Source organism: Pogoniulus pusillus, chromosome 24 (assembly GCF_015220805.1).
Source record: "Pogoniulus pusillus isolate bPogPus1 chromosome 24, bPogPus1.pri, whole genome shotgun sequence".
Classification (NCBI taxonomy): domain Eukaryota; kingdom Metazoa; phylum Chordata; class Aves; order Piciformes; family Lybiidae; genus Pogoniulus; species Pogoniulus pusillus.
Window position 1 is genome coordinate 12,780,645 of NC_087287.1, and position 27,251 is coordinate 12,807,895.

Below are 27,251 nucleotides of genomic sequence, written 5' to 3' on the forward strand. Positions count from 1 at the left end.
GCCTCAGAGGCACGGCTCTGAGGTCTCCGCACTGCCTGTGAGAGGAGGCCCAGCTGCCGCCCACTGGTTAGAGCCGGTTCCAGCCAGTTCCAGCCACCCCGGAGGGGAGCGAGAGCCCAACAGCAGCAGCCACGCCCAGCTGCACCACCAGGGCAGCGGCCTTAGGACCCAGCTAGAGAGGGGCCAACAGTCACCATGGTGAGGTGGAACATAAGCCAAGCAGGGCCAGCAGCACCTCAGCCTCCCAGATTTCACTGGAAATAAGGACAGCTGGGGGCTGCCCCAACACTTTTGTCAGAGGTAGAAGTTTGTGGCGTTTAAATTCCCCTGCTTAGGTCTGATTTACACCTTACACCAAAGCCACATGCAAACGACTTCCATCAGAAGAATGGATTCTGTCACCTCAACAGCAAGTGGAACCTTGTGCCTTCCCCCTCTCTGTGCGCAGAGATTAGAAACAAAATGGCTGCTACTTGACAGAATCGACCAGGTTGGAAGAGACCTCCAAGCTCATCCAGTCCAACTTATCACTCAGCCCTATCCAATCAACTGGACTATGGCACTAAGTGCCTCATCCAGTCTTTTCTTCAACACCTCCAGGGATGGCTACTCCACCACCTCCCTGGGCAGCCCATTCCAATGGTAAATCACTCTCTCTGGTATGAACATCCTCCTAATATCCAGCCTATACCTCCTCTGGCACAACTTGAGACTGTGTCTCCTTGTTCTGCTGCTGGTTGCCTGGCAGAAGAGATAGACCCCCACCTGGCTACAACCTCCCTTCTGCAAGCTGTTGCGCAGAGCACAAAGGAAAGCAAGTTTTTGCACCTTACCTTCTACAAGCCTGAACAAGTGTAGACTATGCTGCTCAGAAACGCCTACAGAACAGCAGAGTTTTCTGTTACTTGTTAACATGAGCTTTCTGAATGTAATGAAGCTACAGCTAAGATTATTTATTTCCTCTACCAGCATTGTAAAAAAAATAAAATAGCATTTAAAAGGAGTTAAAATGAAGCTATAAAAATAAAATCATCCCATCATTCCCTATCCAAGCCGGAGACAGAGACTTAGCCAAAGTCAAACATAAGGCAAATACAAATTGAAACCAAGTGTTCAATATTGTAGAAACACACAGAGAGAAGGTAACATTGCATTTAGCAACTTTAATGAATGGAAAACAGTAACGACCTACACGAGAAACTCAATTGCTGCAAGGAAAACTGACAGTTATATCTTTGCACATCACTGTATACAATCCATCTCCAATAATGGAAGGAATTTAGTTCATTACTATCTATTGCAGTTAGGCAGTCTGAAAAACATCTTTGCTTGCATTGATATCCCTCTACAGAACAGTAAAAAAAACAAACTGACATTTTAACAGAGCTGAGCAAAACAGCATTATTAATTCAGGTCACAGCCCACACTAGCCAAGTCTCTACTGGAAGTATCACATGGCATTACATGGTAAACAATGGTGATATTTTCACAATATTTGCCAGCAGCCATTAAGTTTTTCATTTTACAGAGTTAATATCCAATTGCCTTTTTTTTTTCTCCTGCCTTAACTCCAAAAATCTTAAAATCCACTTTAGACCAATACAGGTCAACACACATTTACTGAATGCTAACACAAACACAACAGACCAAGAATAGTTTTCTCTAGTCATTGAGCAATTGCTCTATTTGAATTGCTAATAAGCTTGCCACTTCCAGCACTGAAGTTTATTGGAATTTTTCCCCTTTCCCTTGCATATTGGTGAAAAGACAAAGACATCAGAGAGCTATATAAAAGTTAAAATGAAAGAAAGCAAATGACAGATGTCAAAGTCTGCTAATAGGGTATTCCAACAGAATACAAGACCAGGAATTTCAGTTTAGCCACAGTTGTGGAAGATGAGCTGACACACACCATGGAATGTGTAAGGTGAGAGTGGTTGAGCTATACACTTTCCAGGATCCCATCTCTCTGAACAGTGATTTTCCTTTACTGGGCTTCATGCTAATTGGAGTCTCTGCTTTTAAGCACATCTTTCATAGGTAGACACCACAAACCCAGTAAACCAACTCAAGCTTCTACCTGCAAGCTGAAAAAAGATAACATCAGGGTATGCTTGTGAAATTACCTATACACAGAAAAATATGAATGTTTGAGCCCACCACAACATTTGAATGTTGTCTCTATTTCTTGCTTTTTTTTTTTCCTCTAATAACACAAATTAACACTTCAGATAGCCTGTGAGCAGAGCTTTGTTAGCCAGTCATTCTAATTCTACACAAAGGACAAGTAATAAAGCAAGAGTGGGCTTTTTAAGGAGAAAACACTGCTTTTACATATTTTTGATCAACAGCCAAAGACTCTGACATTGTTTTATTCCTCTGTCTTTTGCACAAAAGTGCCAAAGGAGCCAATAAGCCGTGATAGCAGATAGGGAATCCCCTGCAGGACTAGAGGCAGAAGTGCTCTGTAGGATCATTCTCATATTGGATGTCTCAGAGGAAGGTGTAAAGTGAGAAGAGCACATCTGGAAATCCCTAGAAAATGTAAACACTTAGGAGCACTTTGCAACCTATACCCATTAGGTTAGATCTACAGCAGCTATCCCATTGTGTCTTGTGAACATATGCCATCTCAGGTTTTGGGCCAGGATTTCTTCTGATCCTCTGGCTGCAGAGGTCCAGAACACCAAGTGAAAGAAATTCAAATGGTATGACCTTGTGTAATGATGCCACTTCCATGGTGCTTTGTGGTTTAGGGTTTTTTTCTATTTGGCTTGGGTCTTTCATTTGGTTGTTTCCCTTCTGACCCCTCCAATTATTAAGCTGAAGTATTCGTGTGGAAAGACCAAGGAAGAAAGCATAGGCAATGAAACAATAGGAAGAAACAAGGAAAGGCACATTGCCTGTTGCAAGTGAAGTTACAATAGAGCTAGGAGCTCCTGAAGGAAATCTTGAGGAAGGAAGAAACCTACAATTCATGAAGAAGGAATTTGTCACTTGAGAGAACTATAGAGAAGTTATCAGTGCATGTAGGAAGGCAACAAGGAAAGCCAAAGCCTTCTTGGAACTGAAACAGGCAAAGGAAGTAAAAGAGAACAAGAAAGGCTTCTTCAAATACATCAGTAGAAAAAGGAAGAATAGGGAAGGTGTGGGACCACTGCTGAATGAGAAGGCAGCCCTGATAACTGAGAATGCAGAGAAGGCAGAGTTGTTGAATGTTTTCCTTGCTTCAGTCTTTACACCTAAGGCTGAACTTCCCTCTGTACTCCAGACCACAGATGGAGGAGAGGAAACCTGAAGGAGGGAATGCTCCCCACTGGTCAGTGCCAACTGGGTTAGGGATCAATTATACAAATTGAACATTCATAAGTCCATGGGCCCTGGTGAGATGCACCCAAGGGTGCTGAGAGAACTGCCTGATGTTACTCCTCTGCCACTCTCCATCTTTGCCAAATCATGGCAGACAGGAGAGGTGTCCAAGGGCTGGAGAAAAGCCAATGTCACTCCAGTCTTCAAAAAGGCCAAGAAAGAGGTTCCAGGGGACCATCAATCCATCAGCCTCACCTCCATCCCTGGAAAAACAATGGAGCAGCGCCTTCTGGAGAGCATCTCAAGGCACTTGGAAGAGAAGGTTATCAGGAGTAGTCAGCATGGATTTACCAAGGGGAAATCATGCTTGTCTAACCTGATAGCATTGCATAATGACATGACTGAATGGGTAGATTCAGGGATACCAGTGGATGTAGTCTACCTTGACCTTAGCAAGGCCTTTGACACCATCTCCCATGACATCCTAGTAAGCAAGCTCAGAAAGTGTGGGATGGAAGTGCAGATAGCAAGTAGGAACTGGTTTCAAGACAGAGTTCAAAGAGTGGTAATCAATGGTGCCAGGTCCAGCTGGAGAGCTGTAACTAGTGGAGTTTCCCAGAGATCAGTGCTGGGTCCAGTGCTGTTCAACATCTTCATCAATGCCATGGATGAGAGGACAGACAGACAGACACACGGAGTCTGCTGAGCAAGTTTGCTGATGACACCAAACTGGGAGGCTTGGCTGATGCAGCTGAAGGCTGTGCAGCCATCCAGCAAGACTTGGAGAGACTGGAGAGCTGGGCAAATGAGATTCAACAGGGACAAGAACAGAGTCCTGCACCTGGGGAGGAATAATTAACTGCACCAGTACAGGTTGGGAGATGATCCACTGGAGAGCAGCCCTGTGGAGAGGGACCTGGGAGTCCTGATGGATAACAAGTTATCCATGGGACAGCAATGTGCCCTCGTGGCCAAGAAGGCCAATGGGATCCTGGGGTGTATGAAGAAGAGTGTATCCAGCAGATCAAGGGAGGTTCTCCTCCCCCTCTACTCTGCCCTGATGAGACCTCATCTTGAATACTGCACTCAGTTTTGAGCTCCCCAGTTGAAGAGGGTCAGGTTTCCAGCAGATGCAGGAGAGGGTCCAGCAGAGGGCTACAGGGATGATTAGGGGACTGGAGCACTACCTGACGAGGAGAGGCTGAGAGACATGGGGCTTTTTGGTCTGGAGAAGAGAAGACTGACAGAGGATTTAATAAATAACTATAAATATCTGAGGACTGGGGTCAGGAAGGGGGGTGGGGGGGAACAGGCTCTGCTCACTTGCTCCCTAGGGTAGGACAAGGAACAATGGATGGAAGTTGCAGCACAAGAGGTTCCACCTCAACACAAGAGGGAACTTCTTTACTGTAAGGTCACAGAACATGGGAACAGGCTCCCAAGAAAGGCTGTGGAGTCTCTTTCTCTGGAGACTTTCAAGGCCTGTCTGGATGTGTTCCTCTGATCTGAGCTAGATTGTATGGTCCTGCTCTGGTGGGGGGGGTTGGACTTGATGCTCTCTTTGGGTCCCTTCCAACCCCTGACATCCTGTAAAGTTTGGATGTTGATGGGTGCCTGTATGAAGAACTATGCTACATGTAAGAGCTTATAACATGACTGATCCTGAGAGGATGAAAGTAGATGCCCTTTTCTGAACATGTCCATCATGACTGTCAGCCAAACCAGTAAATTCTTCAGAGTTTGCTTCTTACACTTAGTACCAGGATGAAAAACTATTAGTGTAAAGAGAGCTTTATCCTCAGCCTGTTGAGTTCTGTCTTTTGTTTAAAATCCAGCCATGCTGCAGAGCTAACACAACATCCTCCAACACGTTACCATTCCTACAAATATTGTATCTCAGTAGTGATCTGTGTAATCTGATTCAAAAACTCACTTTTTACATGTCACAGTTCTTCTATCTAGTAAAGCCCTGAAGATGGAAGAGATGAAAGTTATGGCCTATAGCCTTATTTCTCATTGGTAACTCTCTGACACATAGCACCTTGACATGTATCAGCTGAACTACGGCAACTGGCTCCTCTTCTCAGCTGATGTTCAGTAAACTATTACGCAAAGGAACTGGCACACAAGTTTCCTGTACATGATGAATTACTTCACAGTCTGTTCCAGGATGGCTGTATTATTTGTTCTCATTATTTTCTAAAAAGTGATACCAAAAGAAGGGAAAAACTGCCTTTTAAACCATAAAAGTCACATTGCAGAAGAGGGCTACTGTTTTGATTAATATTAGTCATTGTTATTGTAAGTTTCCAGTAGTTTGAAGTGGCACAAGTAAGGACACATACACCAGAAATAGTTGGACTTAAAGATCCTACAGTAAAGCTTTTTTGCCTTTAGCAGCCAAATTCAATGAATTCCTAATCATTAAGGAATCTCCCCATGGACAAACATAACTGTGACCCTGTCTTTGTTATCCAAAATTCAGGCTTCACTCTTGCAGTTATTCATGACTATGCCACAACACTTGCTCATTAATGCTTAACTCAAAGTCAGACAGGGAGATGCACATTATATTCACCTGTGGAAATCAGTCCATTCCCTCCTTTGCAATGCAAGTCTGTGTACTACTAACCCCTGAGGCACACGAGGCTGGCAAAACCAACAAAACCTTTTCAGTTTCCAAGTTCTCCATGAACTTCCATTCCCAGAAATCTATCATTGACTATTTCAGGTGAAAATACATAAAGACACAGCAGAGGTCACCAAGCTGATCCACTGCCCTGAAAACTTCAGTCTTCAGGTTTGTTTCATTACCTGTGACATGTAGGCTGTGGGGCAGACTAGTCTCCCATTTGCAAGCATAGCCAGGTGAACTCCCTATCTCTCCAGGGAGCTCATTTCACTATTAAAATACCTGCAATTTTCCATTTTCTGCCTTTAGGAATAAATGAATGTTTAAGGTTCTGACCTCTCTATTTATCATGATCAGCCTCAGAAAACTCTGCTTATCTGATTACTCATCTCCCAGTATTGCCAACGCAACCAAGGCCAGTAACTGGTCTCATCAAGAAAACAGGCATGTACCTAATCTCCTCACAGGGGTGTGCATATGTGGCTTTCCTTACCTTCAGGGTACCTCTACTTAGAGATGCTACACCGAAACCACAATTTAAGTCAGTTGAATCCAAAGAACTGACTGTGACAATTAAACCTGCATTATACCAGTAAACACTTGCAGATCAGGCATCTGAAATACCTGCCTAGGTATTGCCAATACTTCTCTGCTGGTGTTCCAGTGCCTTGGCACCCAAGAGGAGGGAGGCTTTGCCATCTGAGTAGTCAGGTACATTTCTGCCCCCAATACCAGTAGAGACTGAATGTACAAAGTTCTTTTTGGATACTTGTTATCTGGATGAGACTCAGCACAGAGGATTCAGGAGATGAGCACATGACCTCTCTCAGCAAGTGCTTAGGTAAAAGAGTAGGATTCTTGAAGCCACACATCTTCTGTATTCATTGTCATGACTTGGATGCCATGCAGATAACTTGAAGATTGTGTACATGAGCCAGCTTTACTCTCAATATAGACCTCAGTGAAATACTATCCCCAAAAGCAGAATCAATACTTGTTCAGCAGTCCCAAAAACTGAAATGCTTTTATTTAAAGATGGAAGGCAATGACCAGCAGCTTACACGTGCAAGGGGAAAAGTGACATCCTTAAAGCAGAGGAAAAAATTTAAATCACTGCAGTGGTAAATGCAAATGAGTTCTGAGACCCAGCCACCTAATTGTCCATTAAGATATCAAAAAACAGATTCTTCTTTTAATTTAATAGTCTTCTAGAAGAGAACCCAAGGAAATGCTAAGCATTACTCATGGTGGAACTACAGGACAGAGCTTTCGGCTCATGACTCATCCAATAAAAGTGAAAGCAGTTCATAAGCAGATTCTGAAAAAAATTTCAAAGCACAAGATGAATTTACCTTTAAAAAACCCATTTCAGTAAGAAGGGGAGGAAAAAAATAATTAGTTACAGGAAACACAGGGCAGTGGTTACAGCTGGGGAATGAAAATAAGAACAGTCTCCTGCTTTCCACAGTAGGGATTGTCACCCACTTCGCCGCAGCAAGTTACTTTTAACCTCTCCATATTCTGAGATAAGAACATATCTAATATTCTCCAATGCAATAATTGAGGGGAAATCAGCTTTGTTTGTTCACAGCCCTTCAACCTCACCTTGATTTCAAACTACCTGCCCAAACCTAATTCCAAGAATTGAAGAAGTGAGAGTGGAATGTCTCGTGTGCACACACACACAAAGTTTTGAATTACTTTTTTTTTTCATCCTTAAAAAAAGTGAAATAATTGACCACTAACAGGAGGTGACTAAGAGGGGAAACTTAGTAGGGGTTAAACATGGAAAAATAGGACACGAACCTTAACATCCTAGAATCTCTGGGAGATTAGGAGAATAAAACTAACTCAAAACTCCAAAAGGAAATTGCCTTTTTTTATACAACTTATTCCCACAACGTCATTGTGATTCAGAGGCTGATATCACATCCTCACAGAATGGTAGAGGTTGCACACAGCTCAGTAAATGTCAAAAAGGAGCATTCTCATGGGGAATACAAACTATCTAAGTTGCTATTAGTTGAAATAGTTTTTAAATCGAGTCCCACATGCAAGAGAGTTGCTACCTGCATTTCATCCTCCTCTTACAATACCATCAAAAGATCAGCTGAAAACCAAACTTTTCCAGTGTAACAGGGAACTGAGTGGGAGAACTAGACGGGACCACAAGGGGTCAATGAGAAACACAGAGACATTAAAGCACCCAACAGCCCTGCCACTGACTTCAGCAGTGAAGTAAGCCAAAAACATATTGTACATTCAGGAGTTAAGATTGACTGGGACCTTTCTAAAATTACACATACAAAATACCAACTTCTGCAAATAATTATCAGGTCGTATAGCCATAAAAGTCAGGAAAAGATATTTTATTACCTGCTCATCTTATTTAAGGAACAGAGCCAATATTAGTCAGCACAAAGAGCTTTTGCAAGCAGGAATGCTTCAATCAGTAAAGAAGGGAGGTAATTAAAAAGAGGGAAATCCAAAACACAGTTACACCTACCAATCACGTCATTTAAATTGTACTATTTTATTCATTAAAAATAAAGCTTTGAAACAAAGATGCCATATTTTAGGCAAGTTCTTGATTACCTTTCTGCCGAGGGAGCATGTAATTTACAAGAAAGAGGACTTAAAGCTTTAAGTGCCTCTGACTTAATTCAGCATGCTGTATTGATGGTCCCATTTAGATGATTCCATTTTAGGCCCCTCTAACGCATTAAAGGCATGACTTACTCACATCCATTTGGCTAATGATCTCCTACTGCTCTAAAGTAAATGACAGCTATTTACAGTAAATTATTCAATTAGATAGAGGGAAGTGCAGCATTCATTTTATATTGTTTGACACGGCAAGACAGAAGTGTGCAAGAAGGCAGGTGGGGCATTTTAATCTTCCAGAATCAATTGTTTAATCCACAGCAAGAGAATAAATACCCTCCACAACACTTGTCAGCATCAGATGTTTATTGTAAACATTCTGAGAGAAGCTGAAGTATTGCAACTTCAGATAATGAAATTCTGCTCACTTGAGAAGTCAGCTGTGATACAGCGTAAGGAAAGCTACTAGCCAGCATCCCATGGATCTTTATTTCAAGCATAATTCCAAGTGACACACAAAGTAACATTTCCCTTTTTTTTTTTTCTTTTTTTTGAGAAGACAAGCAAATAAACAGATCAAACCCCACCAAACCAAAAATACCTGCCAGCAGGAGGCTGAATTTCCACTAAATAAAGAAACATTTTATAAAAGGTAAGTGATCCTGAATCCTATTAATTTGTAATGGGATTTTTTTCTACTAAGCACTTGCCTCACTTTCAGAAACAGGACTGACCCTCCCAAGACAAACATAGGATAGCTAATTTAATTCATGAAATCCCAGGAATGGACAGCACAGCTGCCCTCACAAATGACAAAGGAATCCAAGAAGAGGGAGGGAAATAACTTGAAATAAAAGACAACCTAGAGAAGTGTATGTTGGGACTAAAATACATCCCAGAAAGAACAATCCCACTGTGATGATTCAAAAACAGTCTTGGATTTGAAGACCTTTTCACTCTTTCTTGTGTTCTTGTCCAGGTGCTGAAGTGTGGTTTCATACATGAGCACAAGCACATGTTGCAGTCCCCAGTGCATGTACACTAGTGTGGCCACCACACCTGGAATAAGGTTGAAAGCAAGATTTTTATGCCCCCTGTCAAACCTTTGCCTCATAAAAGGGAAAATAAAGGTGATATTGTCCTTATTATGAATATGAACAAGAAGTCCAAGGTGCAGGTGCAGTTACTATGCATCCTGAACCTGCCAGCAACCACACTACACACTTCTAAGGACTCCCAGCATTTCATAAAAATTGGAAGAAGGAAAAGGCATTTTGACTGAGCCCTCCTGGCTAGCCCAAATTTTTGAGAATTTCTTTGTTCTGCAAGCCCAGAGTGCTTCAGAATGAATGCTGAGGGTCCCAAATAGAACAGTTTCCTCTGGCTAACCTGCCAATTCATTTAATTTTCTGCAGGCAGAGGGCCAAGTTCAGCAAGCTCAGCTCCCACTAAGTTTAATGGGAGTTGCACTCTCCCATGCCAGCGAGCGAAGTTTGCTGGGGCACTCGAACAGAAGATAGAGCTGTAGCCAGCATCTGTATTCAAAGGAAGTATTTGAAAGGACTATGGTTTTTTTTCTCTTGCTGTGTCAGTTCTAAAGCTGCTGGCACAATAAAACCCTCCCTACTCTTGGTACACATTCACTCATTTCCATGAGCAAAAATTCCAGACTAGCCTTTGGTAATGATGAATTTAGTCACAAGACTGACTTATCACATCTAGACTATTATGACTTCAACAGTCATTTGATGTCTTATATTTCAAAAGTGCACTCTAAGTTGTTCAGAAGACCTTCTAAGGAAGGTCCTCACATCAGTGGCTCCAGAAGCTATTTTCTGTAATTCAATGTTTATTGCTAGCTACTCTTCCCTCCTCTTATGAAAGACTTATCTTCATGTCTAGTTGTACCAAAATCAAACATATTAAGCAAACTCTAGTGCAGGATCTCAGTGTCTCTAAGTTATGGATGCTATGCCAGTATTTACTAGATAAAGATTGTTCCATTATTATCTACAGAAACCCAAAAACGTCCTCTCTTTAAAACACCTTTTAGAGGCTATAGCAATACAAGTAAAAGTAATACCAATTCTAGACTTCAGCAAGGAATCTTCTTGTCTTTCTGTCTCAAGTGGCTATCTCTGCTTGACCTACACCTTTTCATACAACATCTTCCTTGCTTACCCTTCCGCTCTCACACTAAGCACTTACATCTGCTGCTATTCCTTCTGGTGCGCAAGGAAGCAGCTTGGACTTGCATTTTCTAAGCATGTGATGATTCTCTGAAACATTCCACAGTCAACTTCAGCTGAAAAATTACCTGCCTGAAAGGCACTGAGTTAAACCAGATTGTGAGCCAAACTCCCACCTAGCAAGTATAACAAAAACATTTACCATGGCACTCAAAAGCACCCAGGAAGTCCAAACTTACTTTAAAAAAAAAGAAAAAAGAAAAAAAAAAAAAAAACAAGGCTAATGTGACTTTTAATGCACATTTTTAACAATATAGTTGACTATAATAGAATTCGCTACACGAAATAATTAACATTTGTGACTTTCTAGCTCTGAAAACCCCCAGACGGTCAAACAGGAAAGCTCAGAGCAACTAAGATATTCAAGGTACATTGCCAGTAAAGCTGCTACACATCATAGCTACACTGAGCAGCATTAAAAAGGAAATACTGAGTGCAGACAAAAAATAAATACATGTGTCTGAGCAGCTGAGAATAGGAGGGGGCGATGAAATTTAGGAGGCATTGGAGAAGGCAGAAGGAGCCCATTTTTCCCTAAGCTCTTCACAAAGAACTCCTTCCTTCCCCAAAGCCAGGCTGTGATGAGTGCTCTAGCTGTCCATGCAGTCAGTGATAGCACAGCTCAGCTGGACACTCACACCAGCAGTGACAGCATGGCCAAGATTGCCTAAAAATGTGGCTAATACCATTGCCAAGAAAATATAATAGAGACTATTAGAAGGAATGACTTAACATCCTCCCCTTTCAGATGGTACAGACAGGAACGCTGGGGCCTAGGGTTGTACCCAGCAATCCCTGCTGGCCCAAGCAAGAGCCTGTTGTGCACGAGTCTCTCCAAAACAAATACATCGATTCCCTCCACCTTACACGGGTGCACTGCATTTTCATTCATATTACAATTAACAGACATTACAGGTCAGCCATGCACATCAGCTAGAAAATGGCACAGTGATGATTTAACCCCACTCTGCTCACACAACATCAAACTTGCTCTAGTTATGTTTGGAGGCTTCCCCCTCCCCCAAACCCTTGACATTGTTTTCATGCTACGGCAATACTACAAGGAACTTTTCCACACAAGATCTTGAGTTTGCCACCTTATAATGACCTCTTTCCCTACTTTCATAATTCATAGATGTTTAAATAAACCAGCATTTTTAATTGAACTGAGTAGAAGGTAGAACAATTCCCTGAGCCTTTCCAGGTCTTCCACCATTGTCAGAAGCTGTTTACTACATCTCTGTGGAAGTCCAGTAACTCATTTTAATTTTTCGCCCCCACATTTTCTTTCTCAGCAGCCAGAGGTCACCATCTTCTCACAAGCCAGATGAATGTTCTCCTAAGTCATACATTTAGGAGGCAGAACAGAGAAGCAAGAGCATACAACCACACTAAGACTGCGAGAAAATAGATACCAAAGGAAAAAAAAAATCTGCTCTAGGGAGGCACTTGCTTTGAAAAAGGACTACAATCTGATCTGAAAAGTAAGCAAAGAGACACCACTAAAAAAAATTCATTGCAATTTCATGGCATCCTATGATTCCATCTTAGTACATCAGTCTTTTGGAGGCAGCAAGTCTGTGACATGGGGCAATGGTCCAGCAATGAGAAGAGCTCATTTCAGGCACAGTACTATGCTATGTTTTACTCCTGCATCCTTAAACCAGACAGTCTGTGCTGGCTACACTCTCTTTTTGTACATCAACATAATTTGAGGGTTTTTAAAAAATTCCTCCTTTTCTTCATTTAATCATTTCTCCATGAGCCCTTAAAAATCTAGGACATCTTGAGAAATGGCTGTACAAGACCTGGCATATGAAGGCTCAAATTCCTATAAATAGATATCCCATTTTCTGGAATTCTAATCAGCTTCTGCTTTTTATTTCAGCCCTATTAAATGGCAATCTCCATAGCATTTTTATGACTGCTGAATATTCATTTCTGCTTTTCCCTTTAAAGGAAACCTACTTATTGGCTGATTTTGTAACCAATGTTAAAGTACAGATCCCAGGAGATAAAAAAAAAAAAATATTATATAGAAGTACCGAAGTTTATACCTTGTAAGATAGGACAAAGAAGTTTCAACAGCAAATCTTTCCACATAAGGCAAGGGTAAAACTCTGCACCTCACAGACTGTATGTTGGTGTCTAGCAGTGCTGCTCAGCATGGCCATACTCTAATATTTCTAAGGAAATCCAGCTCTGGCATTTTCTCTTCTTCATGTTCAAAGAAGAGCCTCATTTCCTCAGGATGAGAACCAATATCATGGTTATATTAGTGCTGTAACTCAGGGCTAGCAAAAGGTCTCTGTTGGATAGCAGAGACTGTGTGAGAAAGAAGGAAGGATGAGTTCTGCCACAAACGACACTCTTTAGTCTCCTAGGTTTTTGTGTCCTGCTCCATTGTCAGCAGTTTTTCCTCCTCCAGCTGTCAAATCCCCTCAGAAGCATTGCAGTGGGACTCATAAGAGCAGAATCCAGCTTGTGTCAGCCCAAACAGCAAAGCAGCTGTGTTGAGGAGGTAAGCAGTGTGGTGAGGAAGCTGAAGGCAACACTGGATGTCCTGTCCCACACACAACTATCAAAGCCTTCTCATTTATGAGCCCATGAAAATATCAAACTAGAGCTGCTTTTGTTGATAGCCATATTCCCTACAAGCCCTTTATATAAGAAGCAAGAAGAGGGAGAAGCTGCCATGCAAAACACACCTAAAGCAATCTCACTTCAGCTGCACTTTGGCAAAATGCCTAGGCAGCAGCATGATTTTTTCCCTGTAGCTAGCAAACAGATCCCATTTCCCTTTTTTCCAAGGCCCACATCTGTATACTCAGCTATAGTTTTGGTAGCAACATTTATAGCTTTCATATGGTTACCATTTCTAAGGAAACCACTTCCTCAGTATAGACACAGTTAATATATTTTCTTATTTTCATGTTATTCTAGAGCTGGCAGAATACACATAGAGTATGAAAGAAGGGGAAGGAGAGGCTGCAAGGGACAGAAATCAGACCAAGAAAAACCAAAGGCAAGCATGGTTCTTAAGACACAATAGATCAAATACAGAAAGATCAGTATGAGACAGTGTCTCAGACTCACTTTTTGGGCCTCCCCTCCCCCCACCCCCCCTTTTTTTTTTCCAGTACAGCTATCACAACTATCCAGATCCTTTCTGGCAGGATTTCATGTAAGCACTGCATGTAGTGGAACCAAAGCAGCCAGATCATCGGTTTCATTAGTAGCAATTGCCTAGGTGCATCCAGCTCTGCTTTCCTGGGGAGTACAGTGCCCTGGAGAGAACAGTGACTTTGCTCACCTGCACTGTCTTGGATATGAAACCATCACCACAGGATCAAGAGAAAGCTCCAAGAATTTCTGTAAGTGCAGTCTGTAGGACATATGTAGCACATGATGGTGGCTAACAGAAGTAGCAAAAGAAATTGAAGTCTCCAGCACTGGTTGACTATTCTTCTACCTTCATTTTCTTCTGTTCTAAACAGTTTAGAAACAAACCAAAACTATGAAAGAAATAAATGTGCCACTTCAAGACTGAGTTTTGAAACCACAGCTCCAGAACGCAATATATCTAAATGCTTCAGGCTCTGAGATGAAGATTGGCATTAAATGCTATAATTTTTAAAGAGAATATAGCCCCAGTCCTAAGCTTGTGCTGGTATTAGCAACTACAGTCTCCCAGGAGTGGGCTTTTACCTGCACTAACAGTTTACAGGTCAACACATTCAACTGATAAAGACAAGTCCAGGAAACTCAAGAGCACAGGTTTCATTCTGCCACAGCTGTGGCAGGGATTGACGTCAACCACTGTAGCTGCTTGCTCCATCACATCTCTGAATTGTTTTCCTGACACGTAATGAATACCATCTTCAAAAAGCAACCAGCCACCTATCTTGAAACATCTCATCCACCTGGAACAAACAAGAGCTGGAATATATCAAATATCAAAAGGTCACTCCATTAATGGTACAATCAGGGCCTTCAAAATCCCTCATATTTGGGATGAAAAGACGTGTTTAAATCCTGCACGCAGTGTATGCCTGGCAGTGTAGGTCCATCATATGAAGATGACTGATATTTGCAGATGCTCCAGTGCTGACCTTTGAGAACATGTTGACCTCGTTTTAATTCTTCTGGTGCTTGACTCTCTGAACAGGTTTGCTTTCACATCTGCAGTGCTTGGGAAAGTGCCATAACCCAGTCAGGTCTCACAGAAGGAGTTTCTTTTTCTGATAACAGAGAAATGCTTACATATCTCTACTCATTTATCTGCTGGTGGCAGTCCACCTGTCTTCTGGACACAGCTAACAATCAGCAGGTCACTCAAGTCAAGTGAGCAAGTTTCAAAAGATGAAATATTTTTCTCCAAATGAGAGTACATCTCATGAAACAGGAACACCACAATCTCCTGCAGAATCAGATTAAAGGGATCAGATTTTCAAGTAAAGAAGACGTAACAAAGAGAATCGCAAATCTTTTCTAAATTTGACGATGGTTGGATATATGGATTCCAGGATAACACCAAGCACACATCTGGCAAAAAGAATTAAAGATCTATTTTTCTGGATCAAAATGTCATGTTGTAATATAGGTTCCTTACGAATACGGCCTGTGGTGAATCAACAGCCTGATTTGCTCAAGGACAGCAATGGATGCTGTGCTAGTTTGAAGCTAGCTAGAATGTTTTGGTGAGAAGAACTAGATTACAGGCTGTGAAAGGGAAACAGTGATCATGTCTGCTTCACTCATAAGGTTGCTGAGAGGTAAGAGAACAAGAATCCAAACATAGATAAGGCACTTCTTCTTGGGAGCTCTGAGCTACGTGTCTCTCCAGCCTCTCTGGTGTCTCTCTGATTAATCCACTTTGCTTCCTAACCCCCAGCTGAACCTCCATTCTTCCTTGGGACTGGGGTAAGGTTGAGAGGGGTGGGAGAAGGTCAAAGGGTGGTTGGGAGCCCCTCCTGGGGACTCAGGTTTCTGGGAAGGCTGTTGTGTTTTTGTATTACCTTTTACCTTAAATATTTCTGTATATAAATGTATATACTGTAAATATCTGCTTGTATATCCTCCTAAGCTGTAAATATAAGCTCCATTCTAATTTCCAGAGCCACCTGAGTCTAGTCTGGGTGATTTCCCAGACCATCACAGATGCCAGTAAGAGATGGCAACCATGGGGCAGTGCCAGGTTAGACCAGCTGAAAAATGTGACTCCTTTCTGTCATATGGAGAAGTAGAATCTAGGAATATTCTGCTATGAACCAAGTTTATCAATGTGCATTTCCAGCTATCGTAGTCTCTCCAACATTTTCATATTCTAAAGTAGAAAATGAGCTAAAAATGACCACAGGCAATACAATGAACCAGTACTGGGGAAGCACAGCACCTCTGGGTACCACTGTCCTATACAGAAAACTCAGCTGTAAAGGCTATACTTTTCCATATACATTGCTCTTACCTTGCAACGTAGGGTCAGTGAAAATGAAAACTGCTTTTCTGCAGAATTACTGCACAGGCTGAAAGTGTACAATTCAGAAAGTCCTCTTCAGGATATACAACATAAATTTTTTTTAATGTTAAGAACTTATTAGCACCAAAAATCATTTGTGTTGTTGCTAGAGTATATACAGAATATCTTTTACATCAAAACAATTTGAAAGATGTCACAAAGCAGGAAAATATTTAGTTGCCTTTCCAAAAGGTGTTCACCTCCTTTTGTAACAATTACATGTGCTGTTTAATTCCATGAAGTTCAGAAGTTACCACATAACCCAAGAAGTGACTGAGAAGAAAAGCATTAACAGTTCCTTCTGATTATGTGACACAAAAGTGCTCACATGGAGGCTTCAAAGCCCTTTTCAAAGCTACAAATAAAATTAAAAAAACCCAAAAGCCAACACATGAATGCAATATAGATGTAAAGTTCAATTTGCTTTTGACAGCATAGGAGCACAGCTTAGTACTCAGACATGGCATTTACTTTTCTGACTTTTAATCCACACTGATAAACAAGCAGGTATTTATCCTACGAGACACTTTTTCAAGCTATCTGTAGGACTGTGAGTGCATTTCTATCCACCACAGGCTTGCAGAGCAGAGAACAGCACTGTAGTAACTGCTTTAGCCCTGCATGGGCACATCTCATCTCTTTACCTATATACATATCTCTACACTTCCTCTAACAGGTAAAGCAAAACCTATATGTTACTCAAGAGGTTGCTACACCTTCCACATGCTCCCTGTTCTGTAACCACAACAAAACCTAGCAGAATTAAGGTCTAAGAGACCCAAGGGACATTTACCACCATTGAATTAACAGGCTTACAAGGAAGGGGATGAATGGTGCATGCCTCTAGTTATTTTACAGTTCTTGTGAGCACTAGCCTACCTGCCAGTGCAGATACCACTGGAATAATAGATATTTGGATGAAAATACCTTTGTCTGTGTGCATACCCACCACTATCAGCAACTACTCTGGTGTACAATTAGAGCAGCATTGTTCTTCCTAGTGAGCCTTCTGTGCAATTAGCTGGTGAAAAGGAAACAAGGCTTGGAAAGCAAACAGGCTGCACCTTGAATTCTGTATCTAGTTATGGGCCCCTCAATTTAAGAAAGATGTTGAAGTGCTTGAACGTGTCCAGAGAGGGGCAACAAGGCTGATGAGGGTGCTAGAGCACAGCCCTATGAGGAGCAGCTGAGGGAGCTGGAGCTGTTTAGTCCTGGAGCAGAAGAGGCTCAGGGGAGACCTTATTGCTCTCTACAACTACCTGGAAGGAGATTACAGCCGGGAGGGAGTTGGTCTCTTCTTCCAGGCATCCAGTGACAGAACAAGAGCACACAGTCTCAAGCTGCACAAGGGCAGGTTTGGGCTGGACATTCGGAAGTTCTACACAGAAAGAGTGACTGCCCATTGGAATGGGCTGCCCAGGGAGGTGGTGGAGTCACTGTCCCTGAAGGTGTTCAAGAGGAGCTTGGATGAGGCACTTAAAGTCATGGTTGAGTTAATTAGAAGGGTTAGGTGGTAGGTTGGATCCTAGAGATCTTTTCCAACCTGGTTGATTCTGTGATATTTAACTGAAGCCTTGGCCAGGAGCTGACGTAATGCTAAAAGCAGACTCAGTTCCTTTTACTTCCACAGGAGCAAGGAATGAAAGCTGAGACTGTTTCGTTACCAAAATGGAATTTTTAGAAGAGAAATGAAGAGGCCAGTTCAGCCCTTCTGAAAAATCTATGCAACCTCAAAATAATAGGCAGGACCACAATGAGTTTGAGGCAACTAGTATCATAATTTGGGGCCTGCTTCTTTGGTATGCTTTTGAAATTACAAGGTTACATCTGACTGGAAGAATAGCAATAACAATGCTCATTTCCAAAAGATCAGCATTTAATTGCTAAAAATTTTTTTTAAGTAAAGTTCTGACTGAACTTGCATCCTCTTGGGTTTCTTTCTTGCTCCAGTTTTCAGTACTGGAAACTGCTGAAGTCTATCAGAGACAAACTCTTTAGCTGGGAAGACAGAGTACCTAAAGCTGGAACAAAACACCTCTGGCTGAATAGATTCCTTCTGCAGTGATGAACTGCTGCATTCTCCCTCTCTTTAGGCCAAAGAACACTCTCAATCAATGTGTAAAACAGTTTCAGAAGAAAAGCAGGAAGCCAGCAAGCTATGATAACACAAACTTCACAAGTACAGCCTAGCTCCTGCTGTTGCAGCCATGGTTCAGCTTTCCTCTCATCAGCCAGAAGGAACCCATGTTGTTATTTGCTGAGAATTCATTCAGTGGTTATTAGCATTGTAGTTGGTTAGTCTATTCCACCACCTTTTGAAAAATTCATTATTTGCCATCGAGCCTCCCAATTCCTTATTCAATAATATATAAAAACAGCATGAAGAAACTTTACAAGAGAAAATTGTCATTACTGGAGAGACAGAGGAGTGTGTAATGCAATCATGAAACACAAGCAGAGGAATCATGCTCAACAGCACTTATTTTCTAGTACAACTAATACATCATTTATGATGGTTTGCTGTTAGCAGTGAGCTCTTAGCTGAACATCTTGTTTCAAAGCAAAAGCATAAGCTCAGCTGTTCCTGGATGTGCTTTATCTTTGGCTTCATGCTATGGGCAGATGTAGCACTCACACTCTTGTTTGCAGGCTAGAATAGAAATAATTCCTTCTACACCATGATTTATTTCACAAGATTACAATTTTCTCTATGAGCAGACTTGGAGCTCTGGAAGTAGAGTATTTTCTGCTGGCTTTAGTTTTGTGAGCTCCAAAAAGGAAATAACTGCAGGGTGTTTTCTAGCAAGGTGCTCTTGCTAAGCAGATGCAGAAGTCTGCTTCCCTTGAGTAGCCCCAGCACAGTTATCCTTTTGCCATGATATCACTTAGGCACAAGCTGGTCATCCAGTCTTCAAATCAATCTAGATTAAAAATAATTACATTCCTTTCATCACTTCTTACTTTATACCATTCCCTCATCCTCCAGTAGCCTCAGCAAATCTAGCTCCTGGCTGCCACATTTGACAGGTATACAGGTCACATTCAGAAACCTGGATTTTCTGGACTGGACAGAAACTCATCAAGTTCAAAAATTTAATAGCTCTGAGAAAATGTTTCAGTCTATTTTATCCTCCACTGTGTGAACATAACTCTCAGTTAAAGACCATTAGGGTAAATTGAATAACTTTAAGATGTGAAAAGGTGTCCAACACATTTTGTCAGACAAATTAAATATACAAGTATTGTAGTTGGCAACCTCTTTCAAAAGAAAATGAGACACAGCAATATGCTGTACAGACTTGCATAGCTTTCATACTAGAAACAGGCTAAAAATCCAAGGGTAGCTCTACCATACATAGAGTAGTTCTGGCACTTTGCAATCAATGCAGGCTTTTTGCAGAGATACAGTCACAGTGATTTAAATGCAGTAGTCCAATACTTCCTGGGAGCTTCATGCTTCCTGCAAGTGCACACAACATCACAAGCACGTGTATTCAGGCATGAAATCCCAGACTGGAATAGTCATCTTACACACACAGCAAGATGAGTCTTCTTTCATCGACCACTAGGAAGCACAGATCCTTCAAACAGGGCACAGTGTTTCCAAAAGAACTTCATCTGATGCTTACATCCTCAAGGAATGATAAGGGCACTCCAGAATATATGCAACAGTCTACTATTGCTAGTCTTATTTATCAGGTGACTCTGCTCACGTCTTGTCAGCACAAGCACTTCTTTTCAACACCAACTCTTTACTGAACCAGAGAATATAGTTTTGATACTGCAACATTAAAAAACCTAAACACATACCTTGCATTTAATCTAATTCTAGTATTGCCTACCATCTCTAGTGGCCCTTTAAAGTCTAAATTTGACTCTTCTTCAACAGTGCTATGAAAAATTAGTGCTACAAAAACAGGCCTGTAGCTGCATCTCGAGTTTTCTTTTATCAATACTCTTTTTCTTCATGCCACAAACAAGGACTAGGTTATACTAATACTGATCAGCACCAAATTATAAGAGATTCCCGTCAACAGAGCTGACTTGTGTTGTTTTGGCCATCTGCTCAACTTTCAGACAATTTCACTGAAGTCATTCTCTGTTATTTCAGAGGACAAACCATAAACATCTCAAAAGTTCTCTCACCTTTTGCTTACATGTTATTGGGTTTGAACCATTGGCATGGTGTTAGAGGGCAGTACTACAAGAGTGCTCACAGGCCAAAGAGGGGCTGCATACAGCTGCCTTGAATCAGTGCCACCCAAAGAGTTACAAGAATAAGCAAAGCTACTTTGACTGAAGTTAATCCTCCATCTTGCTTAGCAGACTTCATAAGCAGAGAGAAGGAGGTAGACAGGAGCTTTGTTCATTCTGTGCATTCTGCACACTTGTATAGAAAGTCAATAACTGATCTCATTAGTAACACTTTAGAGTCCTTCTGGCCTCCCTGGTACCACGCTGCCCCTCTGAGACAACAAGCTTACTACAAGTCATACACCAGACAAACTCACGCTAAGTTTATCAAGCACACAACCTTCTAGATAGCTCTAAGAGAGCTTTCAACGTCCAAGAGATGAAAGAGATAACAAATACATCTACAGAACCGAACCTTCTTCCACTCACAGTTACAAGATTTCTACCATGTAAGTTTTTCATCATTTTATCAATGATTTACCTATTAACTGGCCACCCACAAAGTTTTTATAAACATATTAAGAAGCCACTTCAAATTCAACTACTTCTCATGTAAGCATATACCATTAACTGCAAAAATTAATTTGCAAAGTAACTCATTTGAATCTCTCCCACCTTTGAAGGTAGCACTAAAGTTAGTTTATAATACATTTTCAACTGCACCCTGGTTTTCTCCCATTAATATTAGATGGGCATAGAGATTACTAAGGCACTATTTAAACCATCACTTGGACAAAACAAAAAGTCAGCTTTTACAAGTCCTGCATGGGTGGCTGCTGCCTTTGATTTATTGCAGCAGAAGCCACATCAAACACCGCGTGTGGTCTTTGGTAGTGCTGCAGGATGGGTACAAGGAACAAGCAGGAGTCAAGCCACAGAATGGACCAGGACAAAAGTAAATACATTATGAAAACATTACAGACATGGGAAAGCAGATTGAACCCCAGACATGTCCTGAACTCTGAAGGACTTGGAGGAGGAGACAAGACTCCCCATATTAGATGGGCTGCCAAACAATGGTCACAGCCAGGCCTCAGGATTTTATTTCCCTGCTGCTTTTAGTCTCTTCTTCCCTAGATCAACACTATATTGTTCAACAATAAACACAGCTGATTCCACTCCTCATGCAGAATGAAGCAAGTGTTTACTAGCTGCCCCAAAGCCATGAAAGGCTCTGTCATGAAAGAATAAAGGGAAAAACTGAAGTCTTTGATCATCCCGATATATGGAGCTATTAAAGTGTTTGAACTTGGATATTGTTGTATCCTTCTTAACGCTAAAAAACTAGCAAACAGTGGTCTTGTACTATATTTGCACAATGACCTATTAATCAACATCCCTACGCAAAGTTCACCTCTTGTTAAAAACAATTAGCTTGACAGATTAGCTCTACAAGAGCAGAAAGCTGCCAAACTTAAAAGCTGTGCTGCAGTTCTCACGCACAGCTCTTGGCAAAAGCAAGATTGACATAACATTTCAACATCCCTATTTAATTCACTGGCAAAAGGTAGAAGAATTTATATGCCTCTTCTGTAAGGTTATGTCAAAATTGCATCTATTTTTGCAGTACACCTTACACATCCAAATCCATCTGTAAATATCCCTCAGCTTCCATAAAGCTGAGGGCTTCAGGAATCCAGTGAATTGGAGCTCAGGCAGGGACCAAACCCCTGCCTTCCCACTTGCAGTGTGTCATATGCAGATTGCACATTGCCTGAAAATAAATAGCAAACCTCTGACGAAAAGGCAAGCTAAGGATTTACTCTTGCGTTGCTTTTAGGTGCCATATATTTGAGTTGGAACTCTACAAATTCCAGGAAGCTAAAGAGCAAATCACATCAAACAAGCACTAACACAGCAGAGTTTTCCCAGGCCTGGCACCACCTGTGTGCTGGTTTAGAAGTTCCTGTAGAAAGTGGTCTCCTTATACATCTGTTTTAATTTCAGCATCTGAGACTATTGCCTGCTTAGAAAAATATATTGGTCCTTCTGTTCTCACCTGTGCCTATGACTAAACAAGACTGTGATTATTCACTAACTTATCATTGCTACAATTTACTCCATATTTGCCTGCCTACACATGTATAAATCACTTAAAAATGAAGAGCTGATCTAAAGACTCCCTAGGAAAGGCATTGGGGCATGTGCAGAGAACCAAACAGTCTTTCTGGGCACTTAGGAAAACTTAGCTCCATCAGAACAGCTTTCACAGAATCCCCCAAAATACATTTTTCCTATGCTTGCCACACCACAGTATGTTATGTGCCACAGCCATTTTCTCTTTCTGAAGATGCCCATAATTGCAGTGTCTTCGATAATGTAGTGAGCACAAAGAAATGGTAACTTTTGAAATGGAAAAATGGTAGTTTGCACAATAATTGCAAGCTATCAGAAATGCCAGATTTACTCAACCGCAAGACAGAACAAAGGCTGGGCTCAGTTTGAGGCAATTAAACTCCACAGCAATCAACAGAAAAATAAGAAGCCTTTGCCACAAACATACATTTTTTTGTTTTACTGGAAATTGTGAAGCAGCTCAGACTCAGTGAACTAGAGACTGAGCCAAACTACAGGTCTCTGCTCTGCAGACTGCAGTCTCTGCTCTTTGTGCTTTCTCTGGACAGACAGCACTGAGAAAGTGAGAAGGGAGGAAAGGAGCAGACACTAAGACAAAGTTTCCTTTCCAAAAGTATCAGCTAGGTCAAAGGGAAGAAGGCATTACTCACAGAGACCTGAAGCTGTTACACAGTTTGTCTGGTATTTAAGATGTGATCTCATCTCCACTGATGGGCACTTTGTTTATGGAATCAAATCCATAACAAGTAATGAACAGATTGATTTGGCACAGAAAGTCACACTTCATTATTTCTCCAAAATCTACAGTTATAGTTAATTTAGTCTATGTAATAACTGCTAAAGCAATTGAGTTAATACAATCTGAAACCTAAAAATGTATATATATATATTCAGCATCAAGAGGGGCTCAGTTCCCTCATTTGAGCAGTATTCTTTCCTCATAGAATCAAGCAGGTTGGAAGAGATCTCCAGTCCAACCTAGAACCCAGCCCTATCCAGTCAACTAGACCATGGAACTAAGTGCCTCATCCAGTCTTTTCCTCAGTACCTCCAGGGACGGTGACTCCACCACCTCCCTGGGCAGCCCATTCCAATGCCAATCACTCTCTCTGGCAACAACTTTCTCCTAATATCCAGCCTAGACCTACCCCGGCACAACTTGAGACTGTGTCGCCTTGCTCTGTTGGTGGTTGTCTGGGAGAAGAGATCAACCCCACCTGGCTACAGCCTCCTTTCAAGTAGTTGTAGATAGCAATGAGGTCAGCCCTGAGCCTCCTCTTCTCCAGGCTAAACACCCCCAGCTCCCTCAGCCTCTCCTCATAGGGTTTGTGTTCCAGTTCTTTCACCAGCTTTGTTGCCCTTCTCTGGACACCTTCCAGCACTTCAACATCTCTCTTGAATTGAGGAGCCCAGAACTGGGCACAGTACTCAACGTGTGGCCTGATCAGTGTTGAATAGAGAGGAAGAAACATTATGCTCTCTTTCTCATCCCCATCTCATTTTATTCAAATCAATTACCCCTGTGTGCCCACTCAATTCAATTTACTTTGGACATTCCTAGGCTGGGGAGGGAAAGAGGGGGGGGTGGAACAACAACAACCAAGTCCAAAACACAACATAAAAAAAGATGAACCAGAAAACCCACCACCCACCCACAACACCAAGTATTTTAAATCAAAAAAAGTTCTGGACACCATGACCAGATTTTTAACAAAGGAAACCTGAGGCAGTGTGAAGAACCTTTTACATATCAGCCTTTTATAGGAACTTTTTTTCCCTGGCTAGTTCACTTTTCTTACTATTCAAAAAAAAGAGTGTTAGCTCCTTAATCTTTTCCCCTCTTCTTCTCTCCTTTCTGCCATGCTGTATTTGTTCTCAAAAGGAAGTCTGAGCCTTCTCCGTACCCGGTATGCTAGCTGTTATACAGGCCTTTCAACAGGAGATTACATAAATGGTACTTGAAGCAATAATGGTACAAACCAATATTCTGAAGGAACATGAGAATTGCCTCATTTATTTTCCATAGGAAAATAGATAGGATTAATTGAATGTTTCTGTTTTCCAAGCCCATTAAGCTGAAGCCTGCCTTCAGCAAATGATACAGAGATTCACAGTGCTAGACAATGGTTTGGGTTTGTTGCTAAGTTTTACTTGCTATTGTTTTCTGACATAGATTCTTGTGCTCAGGTTTTGACAATGGCAAATAGAATTCTGTTGAAAATAGAAACAAGTTCTAAGACTGATAGGAGGAATTCCATTTTCCTGGCCATGTCCAAAAAATGCAAGACTCTAGAGAAAAGCTGAAATTATCTCATTTGATGTACTGATAAGTGCAAGTGCTGCCAGCCCCGATCTTAAAAGCAGAAACCAGAAAGAAGAGCTCAAGGTACATAGAACCTGATTAATCTCAAACCACTCTCCCTCTGTCCTTTAGGCACAATTTTCAGCCTCTCCACAGAAATCACTCCAAGATCTGTCACCAGGTGTTTGTGAATTAGTTTCACTCCAGGAAGATGCACATTTTATAAGCACCTTCTTTAGATGACATGTTTATCCACAGAAATTCCCAAGAAACTAAGAGAAGAAAAAGAATGTTCTCAAATCAAACAATATTGTCCATGTCACATCCTGACACAAGCTCATTTTTCTTCACACAAGGGTTTTTGATGAGAGATGGCAAAGCAGACCACTAGTCCACGAGCTCTGGCACTGCTCGAGTACTGCAATGTAGGTACCTGCCACTCCCATTAAAAGCCACAACTGAACAGACAAAATCAATGTTTACCTCATGCACTTTGAGTAGGATCATTTTTAGAAAGGGATGTACAAGAGGCTGAAGTCCTGCTCTAGGACTGGGGTTTTGTCTTTCTCTTGTGTCTTAAAAGCATTTCCTACAGACAACTGAATTAAGCTACTTTGTAAACAAAGTAATCTCTTCTCTTTTGTGTATCAGCATAGTAACAAAGTACATAGCCCTTAGCACCCAGAAAGCATCCTTCATAGAATCAACAAGGTTGGAAAACACCTCCAAGCTCATCCAGTCCAACCTAGCACCCAGCCCTACCCAATCAACTGGACTATGGCACTAAGTGCCCCACCCAGTCTGTTCTAGAACACCTCCAGGGAGAGCGACTCCACCACTTGCACCTTGGGCTCTAATTTGGACAAGGAATCGTGCTGCAGTAATAGCTTCCAATATAATAACCAACATGGTTTTGTCAATCTGCAGTGAACCTCATCTGGATGATTATCATGCTCAGATTAGCATCAAAATTAAGATGGTGGTTCAATTTCCACCCATTATCATGAAGAGAGTATGAAGGATTGAGAAGCATTGGAACTAAATGATCAGCCTGAAAGAAGAGTGACTGTTCTGAATATTTGTCCTATTTTTGTTTCAAACCAGAATGTAGCAGTGGCACATTCACAACTATGACCAAATTGCCTTGCCATTTTTGTACTTTATTATGAACAAGTGATGCTAACAGGTGGGCAAAGGGCTTCATAGTAGTCCTGGCAATTTACAGCATATTCTCTCTGCTTTCACATCCATACAAAACAATTACCATCCTGCTCAGACCAAAACAAAGACTCTATTTTTGTCACACTGCTGCCCTTCAGCACCAGCAAGACACTTACCAGCACTACAATTTACTGTTACATCATTTTGGACCTGTTTGTAGTACCTAGGCCTATTTCATTGTTGACCTTTCTGTAACATGCATTGGATCCTGCAGGATATTATGAAAATAATTGTATAAATCATAACTTTTTCTAGAGCTGAGCTGCATACAGCTATTCTGAAGGTCTTGATGGGAAGCTGCACACTGCTTTGGACTGATAGAGAGTAGAGGCTGGAGGGCATTTTAAAAAGAAAATGATAAAGTATATTCTGGGAGGCTTAGAGAAAGGAAGCGGGGGAGAGGAGAGATTTGTACACTCAGGAAAAGAATACTAACTCCTAGGTATTTACTAGGAAATGTACAGCATCTGCTTGAAACATAAAACACATAGTTAGGAACACATTCTCCATTCCCATGGTCATTATGAGCCAAGCTCCTTTTTAAAAGCACAAACCAACATACACAAACCCAAACCACCCCACCAAAACCTAGGAGACATGCACATCTAAGACTAAGTCATCAGAACAACAACAAAATCAAGTTACAGGTGTTGAAGAAAAGACTGGATGAGGCACTTAGTCCCATGGTCTAGTTGACTGGATAGGGCTGGGTGATAGGTTGGAGTGGATGATCTTGGAGGTCTCTTCTAACCTGGTTGATTCTATGATTCTACTTCACTTTCCAAAGCACAGGAAGTAGCCCCTTTTTGTGGGTATTTCCTTGGGGGTGAAAGTTTGAAACAGACCAAAAAAAGCCACCCCATTCACCAATCTACACAATTCACAGCCTGGAAACACATCCATTGGATACATCGAAGACAACCTTCGACACAAACCCCAGAAAATTCAAACAATGAAACCAGAACCATTTATTTGCCATTAAGGATGCTCACTGAAGAACAGTGCCAAGGAGAGTGTTCTGCATTTTAAGTTTTCAGGGTCTTTACTGGTGCACTGAGAGACACTTTCATAGAAGACAGACATATATCTGCCATATACAGGCAGTTTCAAAGCACAGCCTGACTGATGGACAGTGTATTGGAGATC

General features: G+C 41.5%; 1 protein-coding gene across 9 annotated transcripts in view; it reads right to left on the bottom strand.

Moving 5' to 3' along the window:
- The window catches only part of INSC (INSC spindle orientation adaptor protein), a 109,073-nt gene that overhangs the window by 74,658 nt on the left and 7,164 nt on the right, over window positions 1-27,251 (bottom strand). The window lies entirely within an intron of this gene.